General features: G+C 44.6%; 1 pseudogene; it reads left to right on the forward strand.

The window, feature by feature from the left end:
- The first annotated feature begins 10,621 nt into the window (after positions 1-10,621).
- LOC101641138 lies at positions 10,622-11,707 on the forward strand (annotated as a pseudogene).
- Positions 11,708-11,866: the final 159 nt, after the last annotated feature.

An 11,866-nucleotide genomic window follows, 5' to 3' on the forward strand; every position in this document is an offset into this window, starting at 1 on the left:
CCCCCACATACACACACAATAGTCTCTCTTGGTTAACTGCACTCATTCCTTCCAAGCTGGATTTAGAGAAGTTAATGGGAGGGTCTTAGGCCCTCCTGAATGCCCTAAGGAAATGTCCCTGTATCCAAAGTTTAAAAACTTTTTCCCTTCAATTTCTAATTCCATGTGGAGACGCTGTTGTTTCCCCACAAGAGCATTCCAAAAGACCTCTTAATTTAAAGGGTGGTCAGACTTCTCAAGTACTCTTTCCTGATAGGCATACATTTTACTCTAGGAATGCAAGGAAGCAAAAAAGCAAAAATTGGCTTAAGAGATCTTCCTTTTTTATAAACCATGGTATATCAGATTTTATCGTTGCTTTAATTTCTTCATAACACTGATCAATAATTCCAGCAACAATCAGAACACCTTGAGAATTTAGGTTAGACTTTCCTAATAAACATCCCATAGTTCTTTTAGGTAGCATACCCCAATTACCGCTCTTAATAATTCCTGATTTAATCACAGCTTTAGGCTTTTCCTCACAACTCTGATCAACTCCAGTATTAATTTTAATTCCTTGAGTACTTAGGTTAAATCTTCCTGATAGAAACTGTAATACTCTTTCAATAAGAGGCTCCTGCCTTTTGGAATCAACAAACTGCTGTGAGGGCTTCTGAGCCATTTCTTGGTTACTCAAACCAACTGCAGCGAGAACAGAGGCTAGGGTTTTGCAAGTTTGGCTAGGTCTGTTCTCCTGCTGTGAGGCTGAGTGATACCTGCGATTTCTGCCATTCAAAGATTCTTTTGCTGGGTTAGGCAGAGGCCTTGCCTTCTGAGCTCTGTTAGGCGGGACTTGGATCAAGCTCCTTCCACTATTTTCCCGCCGGGTAGCTTTGGCTAATGGCAACCTGTTACTGTCAAATGTTAAGCCACATTGACTTGCCCAATGAGTTTCCTTCCTACAACATGGGCAAAGTTCAGGGTCTTTTAAACCCAAATTAGGTGGCCCTGGCCCATGCTCTGGCTCAGGCTGCAGTTTGCTTTTCATGGCCAGGCTGATTGGCCTGTGGTATCTGCACTCTCTTTGAAGGTGACCTATCTTCCTAAGGCTAAAGCATTTTCTATTGGGCCTGGTGTAATTTGCCAGGGGAGCAGCCATGAGGTTGGCCTTGTACTCATCTGTCTGTACATTCCTGCATATTCTAAAGTAATCTAACAGCTTGCCCTGTTCCCTATAGGGAACACTGTGAATCCCTTTTGGGTGCTGCTCATCAGGCTTCCTATCTATAATGGGATAAGCCACTCTAAATTCTAAATCCGCTTCCTGAGCTATGCTCTTCTCTACCTGTGAAAGCAAAGGTGCTTTTTTAAACCCTGCCTCTTTGCTTTTTGCTTCCCGAACCTCACCTTCTACGTTAAATCTCTCCACTTGCTTTTCTTTGGATCTAATCTCATCTCTCCCTCCAGCACTGACTTGCTTGCTTGTTTTACAATCTCTAGTTTCTCTTACACTTGTAGTATTAAATTTTAAAAAATTGGCGCTGGGTGGGTGAAGGGCCCGCCCCCACCCGCTAATACTCCTATTGCTACTACTCGGATTCAGTAATACTACTTCTGGGTTCAGTAATGTACAATTGTACGGTTGAGATATATAAATATTATATTAAAGTCATCGAGAGCATGAGAGATAATATAATAATACAGTCAGACATATTACATGGTAACATTGCTCACCTCCGCCCCGCTTGGTGGTCCTCATGGGGGGAACCCGGCTGCCAGAGCAGGAGCCGCCTCTCTCGGGGGAGCTGCCCTCCTTGTCCACTGCCCTCATGGGAGCAGCCCTCCTTCCTCAGCCGCCCTCTGCCAGCCAACTCTTGGGAGCCGCCCCTCTTGAGAAGCAGCTCTCCTTATTTATTGCTAACCACGCATCATATTACTTTAGGGGGATACATCACAGCATCATGCATCACAGAGAGGGGCAATACAATTCATCCTTGAACAGGTTTGATCATTCTGGTGTCTCATACAATAAAGCAGGCAATTACTATCCTGGGTGACATGCAAGCCCCCTGATAGCAGATAACAACCTACATCATAGAGAGGGCTTGTAACATAGGCAATACAAGCAATAGGAAGGGGATGACCTAGGGGTGAATGTGCAATAGTAAGAGGAGAGAATAGGGGGGCATGTGTGGCAAGATAGTAACCTAAGCTTAGTCATCTTAGAGTGGTCTCGGGCTTGCCTATGGGCACTGCTTCAAGGGAACAATAACAGAAAGGAATGGGCCCTCTTTGGGGTGAGTCAGACCTACATTCTGGCCGCTCTAGATGGCCGATGTTGGGGAGAATAACCTCTGACCCACTTTCGCTGCCTAGTGAACAATTATTCTCTAGCTAAGTCTGGCATATATTTTGGGCAGACAACTTAAGAGAAATCCTTCTGTTCCCCCACATACACTAAATTCCAGCAGGGGAGCAGATGCTTTTACTATGTCCCCTTTTGACTCAGGCTTAGTTTTTTCAGTTCTGCCTAAAGTCTTCTCATTTGCGTGATACCCATTCTGCCCGCCTCTCACCTGATTTAAGTTTGGGTATCTTAGACGTTCCTCACTACTCTGCTGGTTCTGTTTCTTTGCTTTCCCTACCTTTGAAAGCAAGGTAACTTCCTGGGATTGGTTAATAGCCTCACTTTGGATCTCTAGTGCTTTATACCTTTATACCTTTGGAGGCTGCAGTCCCCTGAGGGCATATAGGCTTTGGGCGTGGAGGTTTCCTTTAGAATCAGAGGCCTTTTTAACAAATCAATCCCTACTTTTTCAGTTTTTCCTAAAGTTTCATCACCTAATTCATATTAATTCATAGATATATTAGCTTGCTTTTCTAGATCTGAATAGCTCACACAAGACTTCTCACTAGACTGATAATCCTCATTCTCTTCCTCCTGCAATAGTACCAAGGCCATCTTAACTTGAATCCACAGAGACCATGTCTCCTCGGGGATACTCTCCCCATCTCTGTATGCTTTTCATAAGTTAATGGCTTTCTTATGCCATATCTACAAATCAAAGGTTCCTGACTCCAGAAAAGAAGGATTAAATTTCTTTACCAACTGAAGAAACTCATTCATTCTCTTAATTGTTACCATTACCTTTTGTTTCTTCAAGGGGTGGCAAAACATGATACCGTACTCTGTATCCTTGCTCTTTGCCTGACCCATATCTCACTCGAACTTAAAACATACTTAAAAAAATAAACTCAAAAAAAGTTTTCCCAATTCACTCTCTCTGTCCGATGAGGCCGTACAATTGTTACACAGGATATAACTCAAAAGAGTTCTCCTACCAGGCCCCATGTGATGGGCGCCATCTGTGGGTTGTTGAAGGGGGGTGGTCCCCCACAAATTATCACAGGTCCGGTAGGCACAATTGTACAGCGATAATAAGTAAAGATTATAGTAAAGTCATAGAGAGCATGAGAAATAGAGGAGAGATTGGAATAAATGGAGTCAGACACAATTCATGGTAGCATGTTCACCTCAGCCCCGCTTGGTGGTCCTCATGGGGGGAGCCCGGCCACGAGAGTAGGAGGTAGCCTTGGGGACCGAGAACCGGGAGAGCTCTTTTCTCTATTGCTCATCAAGCGTTATATCTCTTTAGGGGGACATGATTACAGGTAACCACCCATCACAGGAAGGGGCAGTACAATAGGCATACACATTGTAGGAAGGGGATCTATGATAGGCATAAGTGTAACAGGAAGGGGATGAGCTAGGGGGGTGCCCATAGGAATGGGAAGGTCTAGGGGTGTACATGTGACAAGATGGGCGGACCCTAAATTCATGATGACAGGCTAACCTTGGTCATCCTTGGGCAGGTATGCCCTCTCTGGGGTCTCCTACAAGGAAACAGACAACTACTATCCTTATCAGAAGGGACTGGGCCCTACTTGTTGTGGGATAAACAGTGGTGTCTGCTTGGTCTAGATGGCTGATAGCTCTTAGGGAGAATGACCCCTGATGACCTCCAAGTGTATAGTCATTCACAAGCAGCTAAGTTTGACATATATTTGGGAGAGACAACTTGGGAGAAATCCTTGTGTTTCCCATAATGGGGGACCTGGAAAATGGGTTTGGGGCTGTCATCAGCAGCCTTCGGCAAACTTGGAGTTCAGAATTTAAGCTCAAACATCATTCCCTCCTCTAACTTCAGATTTTATTATTTACAATTCTTGGATCACACAGGCTGGTGTGCTCTTCCATGTAGACTTAGCTGATGCCTCACTTAGATGGCTGCTTGTTTTAAAACAAGACCTTAAGACCCCAGATCCTATTCTGTCTGATAACCAGGCATCACGCTTTTCTATCACACTTTTCTTCAATGATCACTTCACAGGGGTACGTATTGAGTAAGGCCAGGCCATAAGAAATAAGTGTTCTTAGATTGTTGCCCTGCTTTCTCTTATCCAGACCTGAATTAGGCCAGGTTCTCTAGAAAAGCAAAGACAGTGATGATGCTTATATACAGAAAGAAATTTCTCTCAAGAAAATGGTGCACACACACACACACACACACACACAATTTTTTAAATGACTCACACAGCTGTATGAACAATTAAGTGCAAGCCTGGGCAGGTACCAAGCTGTGGGTCAGATGTTTGGCTGGAGACGTCTCCCAGTTCATGTAGTTGCAGGGGCTGATGAACCCAAGATCAGCAAGAAAGCAACAGGCTGGTGACCGCAGAGGTGAAAATGCTCAAGGCTGGGAAGTCATGGCAGGCTACATGAACCAGATGCAGGATCCGAAGCCAAGCAGAAACAAGCAAGATTTTCCAACAGCGTTTACTTATATAGGAAGTAAGCTACATCCCAGAGGGGACTTCCTTTAACCGCATCAGGGCTGTGCCTTCAGTAAGAGAGTTTGAGGCCACCCTAATCTTCTTACTGACTTTGCTCCCTGCAGCTCCCATTAAGGAGTTGATTACATTGAGTTGATTGCATCATAGAGGATTACTAGACTTAACTGTCAAGTCACTGAGAATCCTGGTCCAGCCAAGTTGACACAAAATCCGCAAGATCCATCAGGAAAAAAGTCCTTTCATAGGAGTTACAAAAATGACTAAAAGAGCCATATTTAAGTCATTCAAGGCACTACACAGGAAACTCACGAACACTATTCCAACTATAAAACAAACCAAAGGAAAATAGCCCCAGGACCCTCAGTGTGGAGCGTTCTTTGATCCTCACTCCAGCGGGCCATCAATGAGCTATGTACCAGGCTCATATGCCAACAATGTAGAATGTGGCCAAGAAAAGGAATCCGGAATCAGAGCAACCACACATCACTTAAAATTCCAGCGCTACCACCTGCTGACTGTGGTTACTTAATCTTTCCATGCTCTGGTGGCATTGTGAGTTACACTTTGGGCTGCTAACCACAAGGTCAGCAGTTCGAAACCACCAACCACTCTGAAGGAGGAAAAAGAGACTTTCTGCTCCTGTAAAAATTTAGTGTTTCAGAAACCCACAGGGGCCATTCTGCTATGTTCTCTGGGGTCATTATGAGTTGAAATCGACTCAATGGCAGTGAGGTTTTTTTTAAATAGGGTTACCATGAGGGTTAAATTAATTAACGCAAGAAATCTGTCCAAAAAGTGTGAGCTATTGTGACCTTCTTTGTACCTGATGTCTTATACCTCCTTACTGTGCCATTTCTTGTTCCAGATTCCTGGTACCTTCAGCATGTATATTTACCCTACCAATGCCAGCTGTCTATCTTTGTGTAACCTTGCATTGCTATTTACATTGCGATTTGTTTCATTTGCTCACTGTTGATTAGTTCTAATTTCCATGAGAGCATACAATACCATGCAATTTCTTCCTACAAAGAAAGAAGCATTGCTAGATCTGTTGATTTGGAAAGGTATTGAAGATGTATTAATAAGAAGGTGAAGAAATAGGTAGAAGAATGCATATAGTGTGTTCACTTGTGTTAGTCTGGGTTGACTAGAGAAACAAATTCATAAACATTCATGTGTGTATAAGAAAGAGCTTTATAATTACTGAAAACCAAATGATAGTGGGAAAAGAGGAAAGTAAAAGGAAATAGAGGAAAGAACTAAGAGGCAAAGGGCATTTATAGAGGTCTAAATAAAGGCATGTACATACCAAATATATTTATATATGAGGATGTGGAAATAGATCTATGTGCATATATGTATAGGTTTAGTATTAAGGTAGCAGATGGACATTGGGCCTCTACTCAAGTACTCCCTCGATGCAAGAATACTTTGTTCTGTTAAACTCTCATTCCATGATGCTCACCTTCCCAACACAATCGCTGAAGACAAAGCAGGTACATAAGCAAATGTGGTGAAGAAAGCTGACGGTGCCTGGCTATCAAAAGATATAGTGTCTGGGGTCTTAAAGGTTTGAAGGTAAACAAGTGGCCATCTAGCTCAGAAGCAACAAAGCCCACATGGATGAAGCACACCAGCTTGTGCGATCACGAGGTGCCGAAGGGATCAGGCATCAGGCATCAAAACAAAAAATCATATCATTGTGTGCTCACCTCCCCAGTACAATCCCTGAAGACAAATGGGGGCATAAGCAAATGTGGTGAAGAAAGCTGATGGTGCCTGGCTATCAAAAGATATAGCGTCTGGGGTCTTAAAGGCTTGAAGGTAAACAAGCGGCCATCTAGCTCAGAAGCAACAAAGCCCACATAGAAGAAGCACACCAGCTTGTGTGACCACAGGGTGTTGAAGGGATCAGGTATCAGGCATCATCAGAACAAAAAATCATATCATTGTGAATAAGGGGGAGTGCGGAGTGGACACCCAAAGCCCAGCTGTAGGCAATTGGACATCCCCTTACAGAAGTCGCGGGGAGGAGACGAGCCAGTCAGGGTGCAGTGTAGCAACAGTGAAACATACAACTTTCCACTAGTTCCTAAATGCTTCCTCCTCCCACCCTCCACTATCATGATCCCAATTCTACTTTACAAATCTGGCTGCACCAGAGGATGTACACTGGTACAGATGGGAATTGGAAACACAGGGAATCCAGGATGGATTATCCCTTCAGGACCGTGGTGAGAGTGGTGATACCGGGAGGGTAGAGGGAGAGTGGGGTGGAAAGGGGGAACTGATTACAAGGATCTACATATAATTTTCTCCCTGGGGGACGGACAACAGAAAAGTGGGTGAAGGGAGACATTGGACAGTGCAAGATATGACAAAATAATAATTTATAAATTATCAAGGGTTCATGAGGAAGGGGGGAGCCGGGAGGGAGGGGGAAAAATGAGGAGCTGATGCCAGGGGCTTAAGTGGAGACCAAATGTTTTGAGAATGATGAGGGTAATGAATGTACAAATGTGCTTTACACAACTGATGTATGTGTGGATTGTGATGAGTTGTATGAGCCCCTAATAAAATGATTAAAATAATAATAATAATAATTTTTTTTTAAAAAAAAAGAGCTCTATATGAAAAAGCAATTGTATATTGAGAAAACATCCCAGCCCAGTCCAGATCAAGTCCATCAGTCCAATATTAGTCCATATGTCTGATACCAATCTATAAATTCCTCTTCAGACTCATGTAACACATGCAATGACACCAAATGCAGGAAGATCACAGGTCAGTGGGTGAAAAGTCTTGTGGACCTAGTTGCAGTGGAAGCATCCCAACACTGGCAGGGGTCTCCACGTGGCTCCCAGCTGCAGGGCTGTAGTGTAGCTCCATGTGTCTTGTCAGCAGGAAGACGAAGCAGAAGTCTGTGTATCTGCCTTCAGTGAGTTATTTATCTCCATGGCACCTCCAAATGAGTTCATCAAGTTAGACTGATAGGCTAGACTCCACCCCTTTGCAAGTTGACACCAGATCATGTAATTGCCACTGTGTGTGTGTGTATGCTTGTGTGTGTAGAAAAAAAACTGAAGAGTACATTCTGGAAATACCAACAGAGGTTTTGTGCAGAAGTTTGTATTTAGTAGTCACCTTTTAAGTTTAACCAAAAATTTCTAAGCTGAAATGCTTAAATATTGGCAGTCATGTTTAAGCTCTTAGGTGCCATCAGTTAATTCTGATTCACCTTGACCTGATATATGTTTGAACCTATTGTTGCAGCCACTGTGTTTTAAGTTTCACAGAATTTAAAACAATTCCCTTATTTCATACATTTACAAAAATATTTCCCACATATGAAAAAGTAGTAACAAACCTGCAAAACTTTACTATTCTACACTTTCTTTTAAAATATTTTTCAGATAAAATTCACATATATTAAGATTTATCCAGTTAAAGTGTAAAATGTAGTTAAAGTGTAAGATGTAGTGACTTTACTGTGTGCAGAAAGTTGTGTAACCATAGCTGCAATAAGTTTGAAAACATTTTCATCATCCCCAAAAGAGAATGCATAGTCATTGGTAGTCACTCCCATTGCTTCCCTGCTCTTGGGAGCCAGTACGCTACTCTCTAGCTTACCTTGTTTTCAATGCTTCGTATAAATGGCACCATACAACCTGGAGCCTTCTATGACTTTTTTTTTTTTTTTGCCTTCTATGACTTTTGTGACATTTTATTTTACATCCCCTTGTCTGCCAGAAAAGTAACTGGGAGCATTTTTAGTAAATTCAGGAGATTGATTGAAACTGGCAAGATCTGGGAATCTAGGACGGATGAGCCCTATAGGACCAGTGGTGTGAGTGGCAAAACAGGGAGGGTAAAGGGAGAATGGGTAGGAAAGAGGGAACCGATTACATGGAACTGTGTGTGACCTCCTCCCTGGGGGACAGACAACCGAAAAGTGGATGAAGGGAGACGTCGGACAGGGAAAGATATGACAAAATACCAATTTATAAACTATCAAGGGCCTATGCGGGAGGGGGGAGCGGGGAGGGAGGGGAAAAATGAGGACCTAATGTCGGGGGTTTAAATGGAGAGAAAATGTTTTGAGAAACGATGTACAAATGCGCTTTACACAATTGATGTGTGTATGGATTGGGATAACAGTTGTATGAGCCCCTAATAAAATGTTTAAAAAAAAAAAAAAAAGAAACTGGCAAGATCAATCAAGCCTCAGGGGGGAAAGTTAGGGAACATTCTTTTCCCACAAATCTTAAATAAAAGTAAGGATTTCCTCTTATCATATTAGCACAAGAGAAAACATAGTCTAATACTTAGAATGGAATGTTCTAGGTTCTTTGTAGATCATATAGCTCACTTACCCTTTACAATAACCAATAATTCTTACTTATACTTGCCCAAGCTCACAAACTTATAATGTGGCTGGCAAGAGAGTCTAATGAGCGAGTGCCCATGAACTAGATCCCCACATTCTATAACCCAGTTTATATTTCTTAGTTTATCCAGTAGTCCAGAGAGTTCCATGATCTCATCTGTATCAACCACAGTTTTTCATGGAAAATCCCCACTCTGGCTTGAATAAGCAAGAAACAAAGGCAGCAGACAACGCCTAGCATTGCCAGGAGAGAAGAGCCTGGCTTGGTTATCGAGCGCTGCCATAACAGAAATGCCACAAATAGATGACATAAAAGGACAGACATTTACTCCCCAACAGTTCAGAAAGGTGGACGTTTCCCTTCAGAGCACCGTTGGGGGAGGCTGTTTTGATTCTCCACTCCTTCAGTACACCTTCTGTGGCCATTCCCGTCCCCTGTTTGTGCTTGCTTACTTTGCTCTGTGTCTATGCAGCTCCTTGTAATTCAGAGTGATTACATGTAAGAGACATGGCCTCATACTGACATGGCCTCAGTAACATGCAAAGAACACCATATGCTAAAATGGGATTGCTTCCATCGGTTATAGGGTTTGGGATTTCAGCACATATTCTAAGGGGTGAAATCCAATCCATAACAAGGCTCATGGTTATGCTTCCAGAAATGATGCCTAAAACCATATTGAAGAACTGGCTTCATGGGAAAAAAGAAAAAAACTGCACTGCCATAATGCCCTCCGTTTTCTTGTATTTGAATTTGACTGCCGCTATAGGACTGCTGTCAGCACGTGTCCCTTCTGTGCCAAGAACCAGAAGCTGAGGGAGATTCTCCCTCAGAGCTTACAAGAGGAAGCAGTATGACCAATACCTTGACTTTGGCTTCTAGTCTCTAGAACTGTGAGGAAACATCTCCCTGTTCTTATAAGCCATCCAGTTTGTGGTATGTAGTTACAAAATCCCTGTAAATTCACGCAGCCATCTTGTGCACTCTGCCTTTATTTCCCTGTCATCTCTAAGCCTCGAGGAAAGTTGTATGTATTCCAGTCTGGTCCCAACTGGATAAGGGGTATTATGACAGAATTTAAGAGTTTTTCCTTACACCAGCAGAGTCAAGGTAGCCTCGTTCTCCTGCGTAGAGCCGGTGTGATAGTGGCAGCAGTAATGGCAAGACAATTATGTATTTGAGAGTCACATTTGGAGCTGAAGGTCCATGTCCCCCCTCAATTACTGATTTCAGAGAATCCCGATGTGCAGTGGTCGATACCCTTTCAGAAATCCAGTAAATACGCATTGAATGGAACATTGTTGACAGGGGAAAGAAGTACTGCCAAGAAGGGGTGAGTCAGCAGGAGCTGTCCGTGGTGAGGTATCAGAAATAGCCCCAAAGGTGGCTAAGGCACAATGATAAAGAACCAGCTGACTGGTAACAGGTCAGTACCTCAGGAAGTGGGCTCAGCCAGAGCGACCAAGTCAAGGCAACTCCCATTCCTGAAAGGGGTACCCCCAGGAGTAGGGCAATGATGACAAAAATAAAGTTAATGTAATGGTTCCCTCCAGGACTTCAAATTTGTTTCCTGGAGTAGTAGAGACACTACTGAACTTGAGACTCAGGCACTTGGACAGGGCGAAACGGATTCACATCGCAGGGAAATGAGGTCAGAGGTACAGTATTTGAGGCTTTATGCTCAAGACCTGAGCTAGAATACTGAATACCAGGACTGGTCCCAGAGTTGATGGTATTCGAGAAAGATGTGAGGGACAGATGTCATGAAAACTAGAAGCCAGGCAGAGTCTGACGTGTTCTTATGAATTCGTGACTTCCATAGCCTAAATGAATGTATTATACTTGAAACAGATCCCCAGGTACTGCCGGCTTGTGCTCATCTACAAAAGGTTAAAGGTTGGCGCTGGCTGTAGCACGAACTGTGGGAGGCGGCTGGTGGTGGGCGGGCTGCCCGCCTCGCCCGACTCCGCTGGGGGGTGGGGGCGGCGCTGGTGCCGCCACAGCTGCCCGGAGCGGGGCCTCCCCAGGCCCTTGGCCCCCGCGCACAGCCCTCGCGCCCGGGTTTCGCCGCCCGCAGTGTCCGAACCGGATCGTGCGGACGCCTGGCTCCCCCGGAAGGCGCAGGAGACAGCCTTCCTCTGGTGGTTCCGAAATGGCCTCCTGGTGTCCGGGGTTGGGTCATCCCCTTCATGCACCGTGACCTGGGTCGGAAAGCCGCCTACGGCTTCTTCTTGCCGGGCGGCCTGGGCGTGGTCTGGGGCAGCGCCTCTTACGCCGTGGACTTGGCTGCCCTACGGGGGCCCATGCAGCTCTCGTTAGGGGGTGCCCCCGTGGGTGTGGGGGCCGTGCTGGCCGTCAGCCTGCTTTGGGCCTGCGCAGTCGGCCTCTACATGGGCCAACTCGAGCTGGACGTGGAACTGGTGCCTGAAGATTAAGGGACAGCGGAAGGCCCTGACGAGGCCGGCCGGCCACCACCTGAGTGACTGCAGCCGCTGGCCCTATGGGCTGGACATTAAAATCTGACCCACCGGACTGAGCATGATAATGGGACAGGAGGAAAATCAAGAGAAATAGAAGAAAGAGCTGGGAGGCAAAGGGCATTTATAGAGGTCTAGATAAAGACATGTACATATGCAAATATA

This window comes from Echinops telfairi, unplaced genomic scaffold, assembly GCF_000313985.2.
Source record: "Echinops telfairi isolate 266 unplaced genomic scaffold, ASM31398v2 ScPeMD7_7469;HRSCAF=8507_0, whole genome shotgun sequence".
Taxonomy (NCBI): domain Eukaryota; kingdom Metazoa; phylum Chordata; class Mammalia; order Afrosoricida; family Tenrecidae; genus Echinops; species Echinops telfairi.